This window comes from Cupressus sempervirens, chromosome 2 (assembly GCF_028749045.1).
Source record: "Cupressus sempervirens isolate cs-2001-9-10 chromosome 2, ASM2874904v1, whole genome shotgun sequence".
Taxonomy (NCBI): domain Eukaryota; kingdom Viridiplantae; phylum Streptophyta; class Pinopsida; order Cupressales; family Cupressaceae; genus Cupressus; species Cupressus sempervirens.
The window spans coordinates 321,875,515-321,894,165 of NC_143119.1; positions in this window are offsets into that span (position 1 = coordinate 321,875,515).

The window sequence follows — 18,651 nt, forward strand, 5'->3', positions numbered from 1 at the left end:
GGCAAAGATCCAATAGGTGGATGCCTCTAGCTCTTCTAGACAAGCAATGGTTTCTTAGACTTCTCAAGGGAAACCAAAATAGAAAGCCAAACTAAAGAAAGATGCACCAAAAAATAATTCCAAACCTCTAGCTAACCCTTCCAAGCATAAATCTACTTCAAAGTTTACTGAGTCTACTTCCAAGAATAAGAAGAAATCAGATGAGACCTACAATTTTTGTGGAAATGATGGACATCCCATTTCTAGGTGTTCGAAACATTTGGAGGCTTTAGAGGAAGCCATGTAGGAGCATTACATTTCAGCTCCTAAGTCTTCATCCCCCCTACAAGGAAAGGTCATGCTCTTACTACGTGGGCTATGACTTTTGGGCCTACCTCGATTGTTGATTCCGATGCCTCTCACCATATGACAAACACTCAGTAGTTGGTCATATTACTTGCTCCTTTTGCTACTTCACAGATTTTTGTTGGGAACTCATCACATTTTTTAGTTTTGGCTTCTAGTTCTATTACATTAGCTAGGGGTACTCTTCAAGATGTTCTTTTTGTCCATAACATCTCAACAAACCTATTGTCTATTTGTTAGATTTTCCACTCTAGCTCTAGTAAGATAATTGAGTTCTCACCACATGATGTGGTTATTTGGGACTTACTTGATTTTAAGTTGATTGTGGCTACTGGGAGTGTTGACTTTGTATCTCACCTCTACATATTTGATGGATTTGAGTCTTCTAATGACATATGTTTATGTCTTGTAGCACATACAAATTTAGTAAGTAGAATCTAGCATGAGCATTTGGGCCATATCAATTATAGATATCTTTACTAGATGAGCACACAGGTCTTGTTCTTATGCTTCCTCAAATTTCTTCCACAGATGGTGTTTTTTAGGGTTATGCTCTTGTCAAACAACATAGGGACATAGGGATCCTTTTCCACATGGATGAGCCACTCATGCTTTGGCACCATTGGATTTGATTCATAGTGACCTCGTGTCATTTCCTACTCCTTCCTTTTCTAGTGCTAGATATGTGCTTACTTTCAATTATGACTTCCCCATACATACATGGGTGTACTTTTTAAAGTACAAGTCTAATGTCTTTGATTCATTTCAAGTCTTTAAGACATTTGTAGAGAAGTAGTCTAGTCTTTCTATTCGGCATATATGCATAGATAATGGGGGGAATATGTGAACCAAGCTTTCAAGGATTTTTTCTCTAAACATGGTCTTCAACATCAATTTTCAATGCCTTAAACCCCTCAACAAAATGGTGTGGTAGGGAGAAAGAATAGAACACTTTGGGAGATGGCCAATTGTATGATTCAATCTAGGTCCATAGATTCATCTTTTTGGGAAAAGGCAGTCAATTGTGCCAAAAATATTCAAAATTGGATGCCTCACAAGGCTATTTGACATATGATTCCTATGGAGGCTTGGTCTCATGTCAAGCCTAATGTATATTCATTCTAATTTTTTGGTAGTGAATCATGGGCATTTTTACCTGATGCTCAGAGGAGAGAAATTGAGTAGAAGAGCCAACACCTTATTTTTGTTGGCTATTGCGAGAATGTTAAGACCTATAGGTTGTTTGACTCTATTTCTGAAAAGGTCATATTTCAACAAGATGTCTAGTTTGATGAGCACTTTCCTACAGTAGATACCTTGTCTCCAGAGTCTACTTCACTTACCACTACTCCCTCATGCTTTCTAGTCTTCTTTTTAGATGATGAGGATGATGATCTTGGTGATCCCCGTTTACCTCTACCATAGGATCCTCCCCAGATGCCTAAATGGGTTTGAGCTATAGTTGAGGCTATATGATCTCTAGCTAGTGACCTTTCCACTTCACATTGCACTTGATCTCATACTATAGGTTCTAGTCTTCTTAGTAATGTTATTTGTGATGATCCTCAAAGATTTGTAGCAGTGATAGGACATTTTGAGTGGGACAGTACAATGGAGGAGGAGTATTCTTCTTTCATCAAGAATCATACTTGGGAACTTTGTTCTCTTCTTAAGGGAAGAAAGTTAGTGCAATGCAAATGGTTGTATCATACTAAGTTTATTGTTGATGGTTCTATTGATAATCAAAAGGCACACCTTATTGCGAAGGGTTTTTCATAGATTGAGGGTATTGATTACATCGAGACATTTTCCTCTATTGCCAAGATGAACTCTATTTGCCTTGTCTTATCCCTCACAGCTTTACAGGGATGGCCCATTTTTTAGATGGATGTGAAGAGTACATTCTTGCATGGTGGTCTCACTAAGGAGGTTTAGATGGAGCAGCCTCAAGGATTTGTGTAGGATTCCTACTTGGTTTGAAAACTTTGAAACTCATTGTATGGTCTCAAATAGGCCCCTTGGTATTTGGTATGAGAAGATGGAATCCATTATGCTTTCTACAGGCTTCACCCATTACCATTTTGATCCTACGATCCACATTCAACATCTTGAGGCTAAGTTTTTGATCCTTGTGCTATATGTTGATGATGTTCTTCTCACATGTAGCTCATCTTCTATGATTAAGGATGTTCAGTGAGCATTGATGGAATAGTTTGAGATGACTGATCTTGGTCTCTTACACTATTTTCTTGGTCTACAGATTGTTCAGTCCTCTGTTGGAATCTTTTTTTACCATTAGAATTATGCTCTTTTCATGCTTTGATGCTTTGACATGCTTGATTGCAAGCCTACTCCCACACCTTTTTAGTTAGGTGTTACTTTGTCTTCCTCCTACACTTTTCCTTTAGTGGATCCCACATTATACCAATAGCTGGTTGGTAGCTTGTTGTACATGACCCACAATCATCCTAATCTCTCCTTTGTTGTTGGTCTTGTCTCTTAGTTTTCACATGAGCCTCATGAGAGTCATTGGAAAGTTTCCAAACATATTTTGAGATACATTCAAGGCTCCCTTATGTATGGCATTCATTACACATTAGGGACTCCTCACATTTTTGGCTACATTGACTCAAATTGGGCCAGTGATGTTAATGATTGGAAGTCTACTTCTAGCTTTGTTTTATGTCTTGGTTCTAGTCCTATCACATGGTCATTTGAGAATTTCCATGCTCATTCATCTATAGAGTCTGAGTATAGAGAAGTAGTTCTTTCTAGTTAGGATATTTTATGGCTTCAGTAGTTGATGACTATGTTTGGTTTTCCTCCTAATCGTCCCACTATTTTGTGGTGCAATAATCAGAGTGCTACTCACATTTCCTGTAACCTAGTTTAGCATCAACACACTAAATGCATTGAGCTTTATATTCATTTAATCTATCAGATGATCTAGGATGGTTTTCTCCCTTTGGAGTATATTTCCACTGATGCCTAGGTTGTTGACATCTTCACCAAGTCATTTGCATCACTTCCATATCTTTAGTTGTGATCTATGCTTGGGGTTATGGAAGTTTTCCTTTGGGGGTCTTGTTAAGGCCTTCCTTCCTTCATGTTTATTTAGCATGTTTTTTCTATCTCTTTTTTGAGAGGGGTTTTACCCACTAGGTTTTCTACTTTGTTTCTGGTTTATAGAGATTTCCTTGTTGTGGGTACCTGATCAGGCCTTGTTGTTGAGAACCATTTTCCTGCTTCCATAGCTTTGCTAGGTTATCTTACCTCTTGAGCTTCACTTAAAGGGTAGTGTTAGAGTAACTATTTATTTATGCTTATTAATTAAATCATGTTTATTTAATTAATTAAGTCATCTATTACTCTAGTCTACTTAAGCTTACTCTTAGGTGCATATAATTAATATTTTATATTAATTATAATGCGCAAACCTAGTTTTCTTTCGCTTTAGGGTTTCATTCACCTTTAAGGTTGAATGTTTGTACTTTTTTTTCATGACTTGGAATAAATTTTTTCTCTCACACTATTGAGATTTTCCAAGCTCTACTTTTTCCTTTTATGGTTTCTCTTCAGTATAGGTTATTTGCATGTAGGTGTTCTTGGTGATCTGTTAAGTTGGTTTCCTCTACTTCTACACTATCCTCTAACAAGGAATACTTATATTAGGATGTCATTTTTTTAGTACCATCTAGATTTGGGTTTTCCCTCTAATCAAGGGTTTCCCTTGTTGACATATCTAGTATTATTGTGTATGAGTATCTTGTTATGGTTGCTGATTATATTGCTAATATGGGTAAGGATTAATAAGGTTGATAATTTCTAATTATCTAGTTTTATTAGAACAATAATGAAGAAGACCACTTGTATAATTTTAAGCAATTCATTTCCCTCACACATCTTCCTATTTTTTTTTGGAAAAATAATTGTTATCAAATATTAGACCGTAGTAGAGACAACCATAACAACTTGAGGGTAGATTTGATGACATCATACATGTTACAAAAGAAGCTTGATGAAGCACTCAACACCATCAAAGATTTGAAGGATATTTTGAAGAATTTCTTAACCAAAGGAAAGAATATTATAAAAAGGATAAGTGAGGTGCAAGAGATCATAGAAAAAATCAAAGATCACTATAGTTGTAAAGAGCCAGAAGAATTCATATATGATCTAATAGCTAAGAATAATTAGTTAGAATAAACTATTAGTTAGATGAGAATAGAAAAAGAAGAGCTAAAAGATATGTGAGAAAATCTCAAGATAAAAAATATAGTGATTTCTTGGCTAGAGATGAAGTGGGAGTAGTGGCTAGGAGAAATGGTTTGCATAGGAAAGAAAAGAGTGACCATTCTCACAAAGAATAACTCACATAGTTGACTAAATAAGTACTCAAGATAATTGAAGACTCAAGAAGTGAAAATGAAAGGAATGAGATGTTGAGAAAGTTCAACAAGAGCTTGGAGAAAATAGATGATCAACTAAGATCCTAGGGAAGAAACAACAAAACTATCAGTCTTGGTTACATAGGTGACAAGAAGAATAAACAAGGTGAAACCTTGGGAGTACAGAACATGCAAAAAAAAAAGGTCAGGAAGCACATAATCGAAAGCAAAGAAAACCAATAAAATCACTATGATTATTTTGTTTACAAATGACATATAGATATCATAGTTAGCTTAAAAATGGTAACACATGTTAAGTAGTGTACCCCTAATGGGTACTATAATAATATCCATTATAGTCATACAACAAAAAAAAATACCTATCTTATTGTAATAAGAAGATAATATATGGTTGTTGATAGTATTGCAACAAGCATGGGAATAAAGTGGAGCATTATAAAGTGAGAAAGATCTAGAACCAATTGTCTTTGAAGCTAATGAGTCCCTCTAGGAGGGAGAAGTTCTCGATAGTAGTTTGCATGACCTATGGGAATTATGGACATCTAATAATACATTATAGGATAAGGATCAACAAAAGAAGCAACACTAGACCATGGACAAGTACTAGAGAACATGTTATAATTGATAAATGATTTTTCATCTTGAAAGAGATTGTAGAAGTAGTAGAAGACCAAACAAAAAAACTCATTGTTGCAATGTAAAGGGTAAGACCATAGAAGAGCATGATGAGCTCATAAGATCATTGATCATTGGTGATACCTGATAGACAAATTAATCTTGCAAAATCTTAAAGAGGTTAGAAAAGATAAATAAAATATATTAACCAATCCCCTAGTGTAAAATAGTGAGTTATAGTGTATAATGAATGAGTCTAAGTGATCATTCTTTAGCCAAACAAGAACATCCTATATATAATAGAACAAAGAATGAAAATTAATTATTTCATGACAAATTAAAAGCTTTATTAACTCATGTCTAGTGATAGGAACAACCTTTTCTATCTATTGTAATACTAACATTATAATTCCAACACATAAATAGACACATCTTTGTGATGATGAAATCACTTGTGCTTTCAAGATTTTTATTTTTTAGCTCTTTTAGTGAATTCATGAAAGAACTATAAGAAATATAATATAAAATTGCTAGACAAAATTCATATAAATTAGTGTAGAAAATAATGAAGAAAAATAAAATAATACAATGGTTAAAGAGATTAATAAGGTTGATTGGATTGATAGTAAAGAATGTGATCATCCTAGATATGGGGAATACTACTAAATGGAAAGAGTGTGGATGGAGGATTGAAAATTTTATCTTTGCATGATGGACTTCTACCAACAAAGGATATGAATGCATACCTAGATGACAAAATATAAGAACTTGGTGATGAAGCAATACACAAATTGTATGACTCATTCTTCCAAGAAGGATTTCATAAGGATAAACAAAAGAAGTTGGAGAAGTCAGCCCTAAGTAGAGTGCTAGATATTCATAATTTCTTCCATAAGAAATGGGTAAGATATTCTTTGAGTAGAGTTTATGAAAAAAAAATCTATTGGATCATCCTTATGAAAAAGAATATTTAACACAAAAAGTAACTTGATTTAGTAAAACTGGATTTTATTTTTCCATGAATGATATGAAAGTAACTTGATTTAGTAAAAATGGATTTTATTTTTCCATCAATGATATAAAAGTAACTTGATTTAGTAAAAATGGATTTGATTTCTCCATGAATGATATATTAGCAAGGAAAGCAATGAAACTCACAAAAAGGGTTTCTAATACAAGATCCAATATGATGCATAGGAAATGAGATTCTAGACCTATAGATAAGATCATATGCATAAATGGTAATAGGCTACAAATTGTACTACTCTAGTAGGAAGGAGAAGATGTTATAATGTAAATTGTTATAGTCATTGATTGATAACTACTCAAGGGAGAAGAAGATGTTACAAGGTTAGACTAACAACATTAGAAGAATAAAATGATACACATGGGTATGTTTACATAGAATAAGCTAACACCAAAAAATATGCATGAAGGTTATATTATCACATATCTTCTATGAGCTGAGTCAACATGGATGTGAAAAGAAACTAGGTAAGTTAGAGTTGATATGATAGAAGTTAAGGTCTAATCATCAGATGCAAGAAAGGAAAATGTTCACACATAGGCTCTTAGATGGACTCACAGGGATACCAATCTTAGCCATAGGTGTAGGTTCCACTATTCTTCAATGAGAAACTTGTACATGGATCTCAAATTAGAAATTGAGTAATAATTTTACCCTAGGTGATTGCATCTTGACATTAGAGGGTGCATAAAGCTTATCAAACTTAATTTGTGAAGTTGTTGACTAATTACAACAAGGAGGAATTAAAAGTAGTGAATTATTATTTAGAGTGCAAGCTAGAAAAAATATGTAATTATAGAAGAAAGTGATATAGATGACACACTTCTTTGAACAACATAGACATACTTGAGACTGAAAAGATCATGAGGTAAGTGGGTGAGAGGGAAAAATCAAAGCATGTACTAACATACACAAGGGAGATATAGAAGGAAAGATAGACCTAATTTTACATCACATACTTATATTTCTTTCACATCATTTCATCTATTTATAGCTCTTAATAAGAAAACCTTTAAAAGTAAGCCTTTGTATATCATCTAACAAGGTATCTCTGAGAAAGAGATTTTTAAATTTGTAAGACCCCTTCCATAGTACCTTATTAAAAATATTAATAATAGTAATAAGGTTAGATCTAGGAGGACTAAAGGAGATAAGATGTTGTGTTCTATCTCTTGTGAATGTTAGACTATTACCATGCACCTTATGTTAGTCTTGGAATCTAAGTATGCCTTGATTTATAATGAACCTACGATCTTATTAGGACTGATGTATATTGTAGACCCTTTTGTGGTAAGTATCATGCTCTAATTTCATTAGGTTGATAAGTTAAGACCCTATGGAATAAAGACTTGAGGTGCCATAAGTTAGAAGTCTATATTGATGGGTTCCTAATATTTAATGGCCTATTAGGATAATTAAATTGAATGGCTAGTATGGAAAGAGGAATTAACTCCTACCCTTTTGGGTACTAATAATAATTATAGACAAAATTTGTGATCAATTTAGATAAGTCCTACTCGATAGAGCTAGGGATGATGTAAATATGATAAGTTAGTTTGTCATAGTGAATGATGATTAAGATGAAGATATAATATAATGACTAATAGATATAATGGATTACCTAATGACTGATTTTGAACCTATGCATACATGATTATGAAAACATCCTGATTCCCTGACATTAGTGATTTTTGAGACATAAGCCTTACCCTATAATATCTCATAATGATAACAAGATAGTGTTAGTAATCAAACTATATTTAGTTGAATCAAGTATACTAATTTTTGATGATTACGTTTTGATGGTTTTGACTTTGGCTATATAATTGAAAATAATTTTCATGATCGCAAATTAAGCAATATAGATCCAACATTTCATCATTTGGATAGGAAATGTATTAGGATGTGATTTAGAATGTTAGTTGGATAATTTGATTAGAAAATTAATGTTGTTATATAGATTTTGACATTTTAACATTTCAAAAACTTTATATGAAAATGATTGAGAAATAAAAGTTGATCATGACAATTGAGTATGTTAAAATTGATTATGTTGATTTATGATTAAATGTGATGTGCAGATTTGTTGAAAATATTCAAGACTAAGAAAAGTTATTGAGAGGAGAGGGGTGAATCAATAACTTATAAAACTTCAACAATTTCAATTCTTAATCCAACAATCAATTAGCATGTAATCTATCACATACAGTCTGATCTAATTGTATGCATAAGAAAATAAAAATGTGAAAGCATTTATAACACTATGACATAAGGATTTAGTTACCTAGAAGCCTTCTAAATAGAAAGTAAAAATGAGGTGGGGATGATATCCACAACTTTAGTACTATAGTATAAACTTATCCTATTAAAGCTTACATTGATCACTTCTGATGATCTACCCTATTAGGAGCAATAAGGTCTACTAGGTCCACCTTGTGAAAGGATTTATTAACATACAATTAAGTATGCACTCAATAAAGAGATTTAAAAAAGACTATTAGGTCTACCTTGTGAAAGGATTTGACTAATCCACTTATTAGGATGAAAGAGTATATGATCTCTAATCTACAACTTGGTTTGCTGAATGAGATTCCTTTAAGGACTAATCACCTTGTTGTGATACATATGACTTTGTTTCTCCTTATACTATTGTAGCCTTTTTAATTTTCTCTTTTTGATCTTCTCTAATTAATTCCTTGCATAAATCTTTTTCATTACTCACATAAACTCTGGATATGATACAATACATTACATATATATCAATCCAATTATACAAATTAAAAAGTCAACCACATTACAAGTTAACACAAATATTACAAATTTAGCTCACATGAAGACACTTGGGTTCTGAAGACTGACTTAGTGTGGTTCTGATACTCGACATCCACTATCAATTCTTGGCATCATCATACACTTGGTAGACATAGAAGCTCAGTCCATACTAATCACTTCCAATTAGTCTTGAACTCAATCTGCACTGGTGACTCAGTAGATATTGTGAAACTTGTCATATAAACTGAATCACTTGTTTACCATGACATGTGTTAGTAAAAATTCTCACCTTGAGCTTATCATAAGCTAAGCCACTTGGTTAACATTGAGAAACTCGGTTAGCACTAGACTCACATCACATACACTGCAAACTTAGCAAACACTACATAGCTCGGCTTGCACCAGTAAACTTGGCATACACTAAGATACATGGTTTACACTGCTGATCTTCACTATAATTGTAACTACTCAGTAACCATTGAGATCTGTCCAAAGGACTTGGTATCAACTGAAGAACTTGGTGACAACTAAAATACTTGGCAAACATTGTGAACTGTATAATGAGCTCAATAGCTATATACAATATGACTAAGTGTGTGTCACTAATAAAAAAACTTGATTGATATTTCAACAATCTCCCCTTTTGGCATTAGTTACAAAAACACTTATCAGCCAAAACTAACTTCAAAAAGTTTCCTAAATACCTTTTATCCATCACCTTGTAATACTAGCTTGGTAGAGTATACTAATTTTGAGTTTTTTCAAAAGTGATTTTGTAAGGGATATATCTATACATGGTAAGGTTCTTTCATATAGCATACTACACATCTTCTTGCTATATACAACATATCTCTCTATATATATCTTACACTCCTATTAATTTTTTAATTTACTTCATGATCTCCCCAATAACATATGTCTTTCTCCATACATGTATCTTTTCTCCCCCTTTTCAACATTAATGCCAAATATTTATTCTATTTATTTATATAGTAAAAACAAAGTGAAATAGAAAATTTGAATGTACCTTGAGAATGATCACCAAGGTGTTATCCCAATTGTCTTCTAGAGTCTTGCATGTGTGAAGTGCAATTTGGACTTTTTCTGATAATTTTATCATATGATCCACAATGGAGAAGTTATTGTCATGGATGAGAGTTTTTGAATGTATAATATGTTTCTGTAGTGCATCCATGATGAGAATAATCATATTTTTTGTATCTATTAATGTGGATCTAACCCTTGCATATCTAATAAAATCCTTATCCTTTGAAAATGTGTAGAGCTTGAACTTGGGTCAAGTTGTAGCTACTGAGCACTAGCTTTCAAATCTTCATCTATTTTGGACATTTTTTGTTTTATTTCTTTCACAAACTTAGAAACATCATAAAGCTTTCCAAAAAGTGATGACACATTTGTAGAAGATGCTTCTAAATTGCCCAAAATTGTAGACAATTTTACTTAATAAATGGCTATCTACTAAGCAATGTGCTCTAGCACTTTATTATCAAACTTCTCTACTTTTTACACTAAATTATCTTGTCCCTCACCATCTTCATTAAATCTCTATACTTCCTTTGCTATTTGATACAAAATTGGCTGAGAAGTGTCAACCTCAGTACCTATGGCCTCTACCAAAATGCTCTTTGCATCTTCAATTATCTTAAATTCATTATCTCTCTCGTCTCTTATTTTTTTTGGTTTAGCTTCTTTCTAGACAATTTTACCAAATAACTACATTTGGTCTAAGGAAAGCTTGGAAATGTCCCAATTTGGGATTACAATTTACTCATCTTAATCAATTTTTTCCTCTATCTCCTTCCCTCTAATCATAAATTTTATGCTCAGTTGAACCTTGGGCTCAACTATCCTTACACTTATTGCTTTTGTACCCAAAATATAAATAATGGTAGACATGCTAGGACTGGTTGTAAAAATTGATGTTGTACCTATTGAAGGAACATTTATAAAGATACCTAAAGAATCCAAAATTGGCGTGCTCAAAACTAAAGTGCTCAAAACTAAATTAGTTAAAACTGAAGTTGTCAACTTAGTTGATAAAGGAAGAGTTTGTATCCTTGTAGATGAAGTGGAGGTCACCTTTTTCAGTGATGTGCTAAGTTGAGTAGGGGCAAAGAGTGATTGGACAATTAGATTAACACTAGTAGTCACAATCAAACTTGTTGGGGTTGTCTCTATGCTTGATGTGGTCATTGGTTTGCTTGGAGAGTGAGGAAGTAAGGCAATGACTATTGTAGCTATCTTAACTTAATTAGTCTCCTCATCATCTAGCTTTTCTTCCTCAATAGCCTCTTGTGCTTGATCCTCTTCATCTTCTTCATTATCAAAATGTGTTACTTCTTCAATATTCTCTTCTTCATCTTTCTCCTTATCTTCATCATCATCATCATCTTTAACATCAACTAGAAAATCACTTGATTTATGTAATAGAAAAATGTTCTTCCAAGTGTTTGTTGCATTCCTTACAACATGCTCAATGTCCTTAATCAAAACCAGACAAGTATTAAACTTTACAGTTAATTTTTCTTCATTTTTCTTCAAGGACTATTTTGCCTCAACATCTGATATGCTCAATAATAGCTACCTCAAGGTTTTTCCATATATGTCTTTAACAATTTGCATGGAAAAATCCCATCTTGGATTTATCTTTTCCATCAAATCATTAGAAATTTGAGAAGAAATATAGTCAGGTGAGTTTTTCCACTTACCCATTTTATCCATCACCAAGTTTTCAATCTACTTCTACTCCTCTGTTGTCTTGATCTCATATTTTAATGATTTGAAATTTTTTTTCCTATCCCTACTTCTAGATATTTTAATCTATCTTGGAAGGTGGGAGGAGGTTTTTTGAATACAATGTCTCCTCCTTCCTTGTAAGATTTCTTCCTTGAAGATCTCCTTGTGAAAACTATAGTGTATGACTTGGCTAGCTTGGTAATAATTACGTTTCCTTTCTTCTTTAATGGCTCTTCTTCCTCATATTCTTCATCCTCTGCTTCCTCATCTTCACCTTTTCCCTCAGTTACAAAAGGGTAGAACTACTTTTCAATTTAGCAATCCTCTTCTTTCCTTTGTTCACCACCTGAGGAAGCTTTATTTTAGTTTCAATCATGGCTTTTATTTCATCATATGTTCCAAAATATGTAGCCTTAGGATCAACTGGCTCATTGACAAGAGCTTCAATGATGTCTTTAGTTTCATCAATATTGATCTCATAACCAAGAGGTTTTACCCATACATTTCTAGAATTAACTACTTGAATGTATACTTTGTCAAAATCCACCATGAAACATACATCATCATTGTAATCCTCAACTAGTCTCTTGGGGAATTAGAACCTATTGTTCATTTTCTCTTTAAATACATCAAAATAATTATCCATAATACTATTATAAATTTCACCCATTTTTGCAATATACTCATTTATCTGATAAAGCATAGACACATCTTTTCTCCACACAATAGTGCCTTTTGAAGGGAAGAATTTATGAACATAAAAGAATAGACAAGTCAACAAGGAACCAAAATTATATGGGTTATTCTTTGAAGTCCTTATGCTTTTCATGTTTTTGTTGAATTGTCTCAGTAATAGCTCTGTAAGGTCAAATGACAAATTGTTCTTTACCAACTTGTATGCCAAGTCCATAGCTTCACATGATAAATTATTCAACTTGCTAGAACTATAAATCTTATGTGCAATGGTGTAAATACCAAACTTCAATTTGATATTAAAAAAATTGCTAATTTTCATTCCTCTATTGTCCCATTCTACTAGGGTTTTCTTTTCCAACTCTACTCAACCTAGGGCTTTTGACATTTTGGCCTTGGCTAGTATTGGGATTCAATGAATCATCTTCTTTGTGATCAACACTAGTTTTTCCAACCACAACTGACCACTATGCACCTGACTAAGGATAAACCTAATCCATTTAACTTGAAACTTATGGGGCATGTGATGGATTTGAGTTAACCCTTTGGTTTCCAGGTGTTGGTGCTTAGGTTTCAAAACTCCACTTACACATAGTTGACCTTTGGAGGGATTTGAGATTGTGCCCCACTCAAATCAAGGGTTTCAGTGATCATAGGAGTAATCTTGAAATCAAGTTCTTTCCATTCCATTCCTCAAACCAACATGTCAGATCCTTACTTAACCTTGCTACTACTAGATGCCATCTTCATTTGGTAGGGTTTGAGGGAATTTCATTTAGAAGCTCTAAAGATTGCACTTTAGCAATAACACTCCAAATTTCTTGGTAAGAAATGATTTCAATTTCATGATTTTTTAAAAAATTTCACCATAAATGCTTAGTATGAAAGGTATATCAACTGACATCATGTTGATAGACTGTGATCCACTATGCTTGTATTGAACACTTGGTGAAGTCTCCATGACTTGATAACTATAAGCATCTACATCAATCCTAACCTTGCTCTATGGAGTCTATGAACCAACATCACTTAGTAGAGAAGATAACTAGGTAGACAATTGTACTCAGTGATCACTTTGTATCCTGGATATTGATTTGGAACATTTTTCTCTTTTAATCTGGAACTATTTTGGATGTCTTCTTTGATAGTATAGTTCCAGTTTCTCTATTGAGAACTCAAGTAGAAATGATAGAGTCACCCGATTCTTAAGTGACTTGTTCATGATTACATGGAGTTGTATCCTCGGTAGAGTTAGGAACCTATTATTGTTTGATCTATTTTTGGATGTTATCATCTTTTGCCTCTTTTTCATCTTCAATTCTACCAATATTCATTTAGTTCTTGGAAAGATGACCAAGTTTTATACAAATGAAACATCAAATGATTTTTTACACAATTTATTCCAATGTGTCCAAATTCTCCACAATAATGACATCTACACCAGGTGTTGTAGTCCCAACCATATATTGTTTTTACAAATTTTTCTACTAGATTCAATACCTTAGTTTTGCATTTTGATGACTTGTGTCCATTTTTCTTACATTTGTGGTATTTTCCTTGAAATCTTGATTTCTCTTTGAATTCATTAGCCTTACGACCATGCTGATTGAAATTGTAGCATTTTCCATCAAACTTTTCTTTTCCACTACTCTAACATTTGTTTGATGTATGACCTAACTTACCACAATAATTGCAAGTAGATATTTTATTCTTTTGTTCTCCTTGCTTGGATGATTCTCCTTATTTTGTATATCCAATTCCTACTTTTCCTTTTTTCCTATAGAGGTTTTTCTCATTCAATTGATTCATGTCTGATTAGAATTTTATCATTCTTTCATTGATTTGCTTCTTAGAGTTTATATCATTTTGTAATCTTTCATTGATTTTTCGTTTAGATTTTAGATAATTTCTCATTCTTTCATTGATTTTCCTTTCAAAATTTAGATCATTTCTTATTCTTTCATTTTCAAATCTTAGGCTCATGATTTCTTCATTTGCATTGGGGAACTGATCAATAAGGTCTACTTGCTAAAGGGATTGGTTTTGAATTTCATTGTTCCTTCCATCTATCTCTTCTTTTATCTTGTTTTTTTGTTCCATGACTTTACATAACCTTACTAACTAAATGTTTTGTTCTCTTCTTAGTTTCCTTACTTCTTCTTGTAGGGATCCATTCTATTCTAGGAGTTCTTTGATTGCTTCATTGGCTTTATCTAAATTTCTTGAATGAATGTCTTCTCTTCTTTCTTCAATGTAGAGATGATCATTCATTTGAATTGTAAGTTCATTTCTTATTTTTAAGGATTGAGATAGTTTCTCTTTTTCTTTCTTAAGTTGGGCAATGACCATTTCTAAATCTAGCTTCTCATTATCAACAGCTTTGTCAAGTCTAAATATCTCCATAGCCTTGATTTTTGCTCAAGTTGTTAAGCTTTCTCCTGAGAACCACAATGCTCTAATACCAATTGTTGGAAACATTCAAGACTAAGATAAGTTATTGAGAGGAGAGTGGTGAATCAATAACTTCCAAAAATTCAACAATTTCAACTCTTAATCCAATAATCAATTAGCATATAATCCATTGCATATAGTCTAATCTAATTGCATGCATAAAAAAATGAAAAAATAAAGGCATTCATAACACTGTGACACAAGGATTTGGTGACCCAGAAACCTTCCAAATAGAAAGTAAAACTGGGGTGGGGATGATACCCATAACTTTAGTACTATAGTATAAAGTTAGCCTATTAAAGCTTGCATTGATCACTTCTGATGATCTACCCTGCTAGGAGCAATACAGAATACTAGGTCCACCTTGTGAAAGGATTTACAAACATACAATTAAGTATGCACTCAGTAAAGAGATTCACAAAACACTATTAGGTATACCTTGTAAAAGGATTTGACTAATCCACCTATTAGGATGAAATAGTAGATTATCTCTAATTTACAACTTGGTTTGTTGAATGAGATTCCCTTAAGTACTAATCACCTTGCTGTGATAGATATGAATTACTACTCCTTATACTATTGTAGCCTTTTTAATTTACTTTTTTTTTATCTTCTCTGATTAATTCCTTGCATACATCTTTTTCATTACACACATACACTTTGGATAGGATACAATACATTACATATATCAATCCAATTATACAAATTACAAAGTCAGCCACAATAAAAGTTAACACAAATAATACAAAGTTGGTCCACATAAAGACAATCGAGTTCTAAAGATTGACTCAGTGAGGTTCTGATACTCAACATCCATTGTCAATGCTTGGCATCATTATGCACTTGGTAGATGTAGAATCTTAGTCCATACTGATCACTTCCAAGTAGTCTTGAACTTAGCCTGCACTAGTGACTTGGTAAATATTATGAAACTCATCGTATAAACTGAAACACTTGTTTACCATGACATGACTTGATAAACATTCTCTCTTCAAGGTCAGTATAAATTGAGTCACTTGGTTAAAACTAAGAAGCTTGGTTAACACTAGACTCAGATCACATACACTGTGAACTCGGTCAACATTGAACAACTCAACTTGTACTCGTAAACTTGACAACACTGAGATGCACGATTTATACTATTGATCTTCACTATAATTATGACTACTTGGCAACCACTAAGATTTGTTCAAAGGACTGAATAGAAATTATAGAACTTGGTGACAATTGAAATACTTAGCAAACATTGTGAGCTGTACAATGAGCTTGGTAGTTATATACAATTTAAATAAGTGTGTATCACTAATAAAAAAACTTGACTAATATGTCAACAAATTTTGATATCCTTATATTTTGAAATTTCTTATTTGAAATGATTAAGTAAAGGAATTTCATTGAATTATGTTAATATGGATTACTTAAAATTTAAATTCAAATGCATTTATGATATGTATTTTATACCTTGGATTACTAATGCTTGAGTGTGTAGGATGTTGAACTATGGAAATTTTTAGAGGAAACAAGTTCCAAACCTATGTGGACATGGTTTAGCTAAGGTGAATCTTTGGGAGATTCAAAAGCCTCATTGTAATGTATTTTATTTCATAAAAATAAGCTTTTATGTGTGTGAAATTTTAATCTTTAAGATGCAATAGGGACATGTCTTGCTAATGTGGAGTGTTCCTTTTGTGTGTCACTTGACACTTGTGGATTTTGTGTGATTAATGACATATCATCTACGGTTTTGGTTATGGTGGCATTTCAACTTAGGACTAATTACCTTGCTAATGACTAAGTAAACCCACTTGACAAGGGGTAAGATGGGTCACAATTAGAGGAAATTCGAATTTGGACTTGGCTAGGGTTTTGAGTGGTCATCAGGTGGTCCCAAAGTGTCTTTTATGTGAAAATAAGTCACCCATATGATAGTATATCATGTTAGGGACCTAATTTTGAACATGTTAGTGCCTAGATAGCCTAGGGGCCCCCTTTACCCATGCATTCTTTCAACAATTCGAAATTGGAGTTGTCACATGTGTTTTCTCCCATGTTTCCACAAAGTCAAATATAAAAAATTTAGAGGGAGACAAGTTTCTAAGAGGATGTGGCTTGGTGTCTTTGCTAAAATAGTTAGTGAGAAGGAATTATTAGGGAGTCTTGGACAAACTAGTGGGTTGTTCACCCACTCTCTAAGTTTAGAGACAAATAGGGTTTGGAGGGAGATTAAGGGAGCTCTACAACAACTATCACTACCTTTAGCTTGGACCAAGGTTGGTGTTTCAAACCATGTTCATTTTCTTTCTCTTAGTTTTGCATAATTAATCTGCAAGCATGGAGTATGTGTCATGGAATCATGCATTGTATTGTGAATCTTTGTATTTTAGATTTTGGTATTTTGTTGTGACAATGTGAATGTGTATTGTGCTCATGTAAATTTCTTGGCTTTCTTTCTTGATTTTCTTATTTTGATTTGAATTTTGAATGTGATCGTGGGTGTGGAGGATTCACTCACCCTTGGGAGGGAACAAAAGGCTTGGCTAAAGGGATTAGTTGGGCTCAACATTGTAGTTGAGAGAATTTACCTCATGATGAGGAGTTGTTCTTTCATTCATGGAGTATGGGCTCCATTGAAGCCATATACCTTGGTTGTTTTGGGAGATACAAGGGGTTTTTTGTGTAAAAAGGAGGAGAATTTTATGATGGCCTTGAGAGGAAAAATGAAATTACAATATGACATTTATGTTTGGTTATGGCATCTCCTCCTTGAAGAGTCCACCTTCACTCAATGTGATAATGATTCCAATTGTGAATCAATGTGTAAATGTTGGAAGGGAGTGTTATGTGTTTCCTAATATGTTTCTCATGCATTATCAATGGGATATGTGTTTATCCCATTTGGATCTTATTTCCCCTACTTAGTGGGTGGCTTCATAAAAGCTAGGATGGGAGGTGAGCCTCCATGGTTCCCAATTTTTGTGTTGTTTTGTGTAGGTTATGGAAATGAACACCATGAAGAAATTAGGGTTTTTCTCTTCACATAGTTGAAGAATCAAGTATTTGTATGAGTTCATCCCTTTCCATGTCATTTTTTATGGGTTATGATGGTCAAATCCTCATTTTTATGTTTTTTGAAATGTAAAGGGAAATGTGGAGATGTAAAATTTGGACTATATTATGCATGTCAATTGTATTGTAAAAGAAGGAATACAATATCTTCAATTTCGTATAAGAAGAAATAAATGCTTCAAATAAGGTATATAGATAGTTCTTTTTGGAAATTCATGTTGTAGTTAGCTCTTATACATGAGCAGGTTCATGAAATTTAATTCATCATAAAGTTGTGAAAATTTAGTGTGAGCAGAGAGAGTCAATGAGATATTTGTTAAAGTAGGAAGAGTGAGACCATTGTAAAGTTTAGGTTTTGTGAATAATAAAATAAGTATAAAGGTATTCTAGAATTATAATTTCTCATAAGTGTGCATGGAAAGAATCCATTTTTTCTTATAAGAAGTTGTTTTTCATAGGTAATTGTATTCTTCCTTAGAAACATAAAAAATGGATCTTGTACATTGGAGTGTTAAG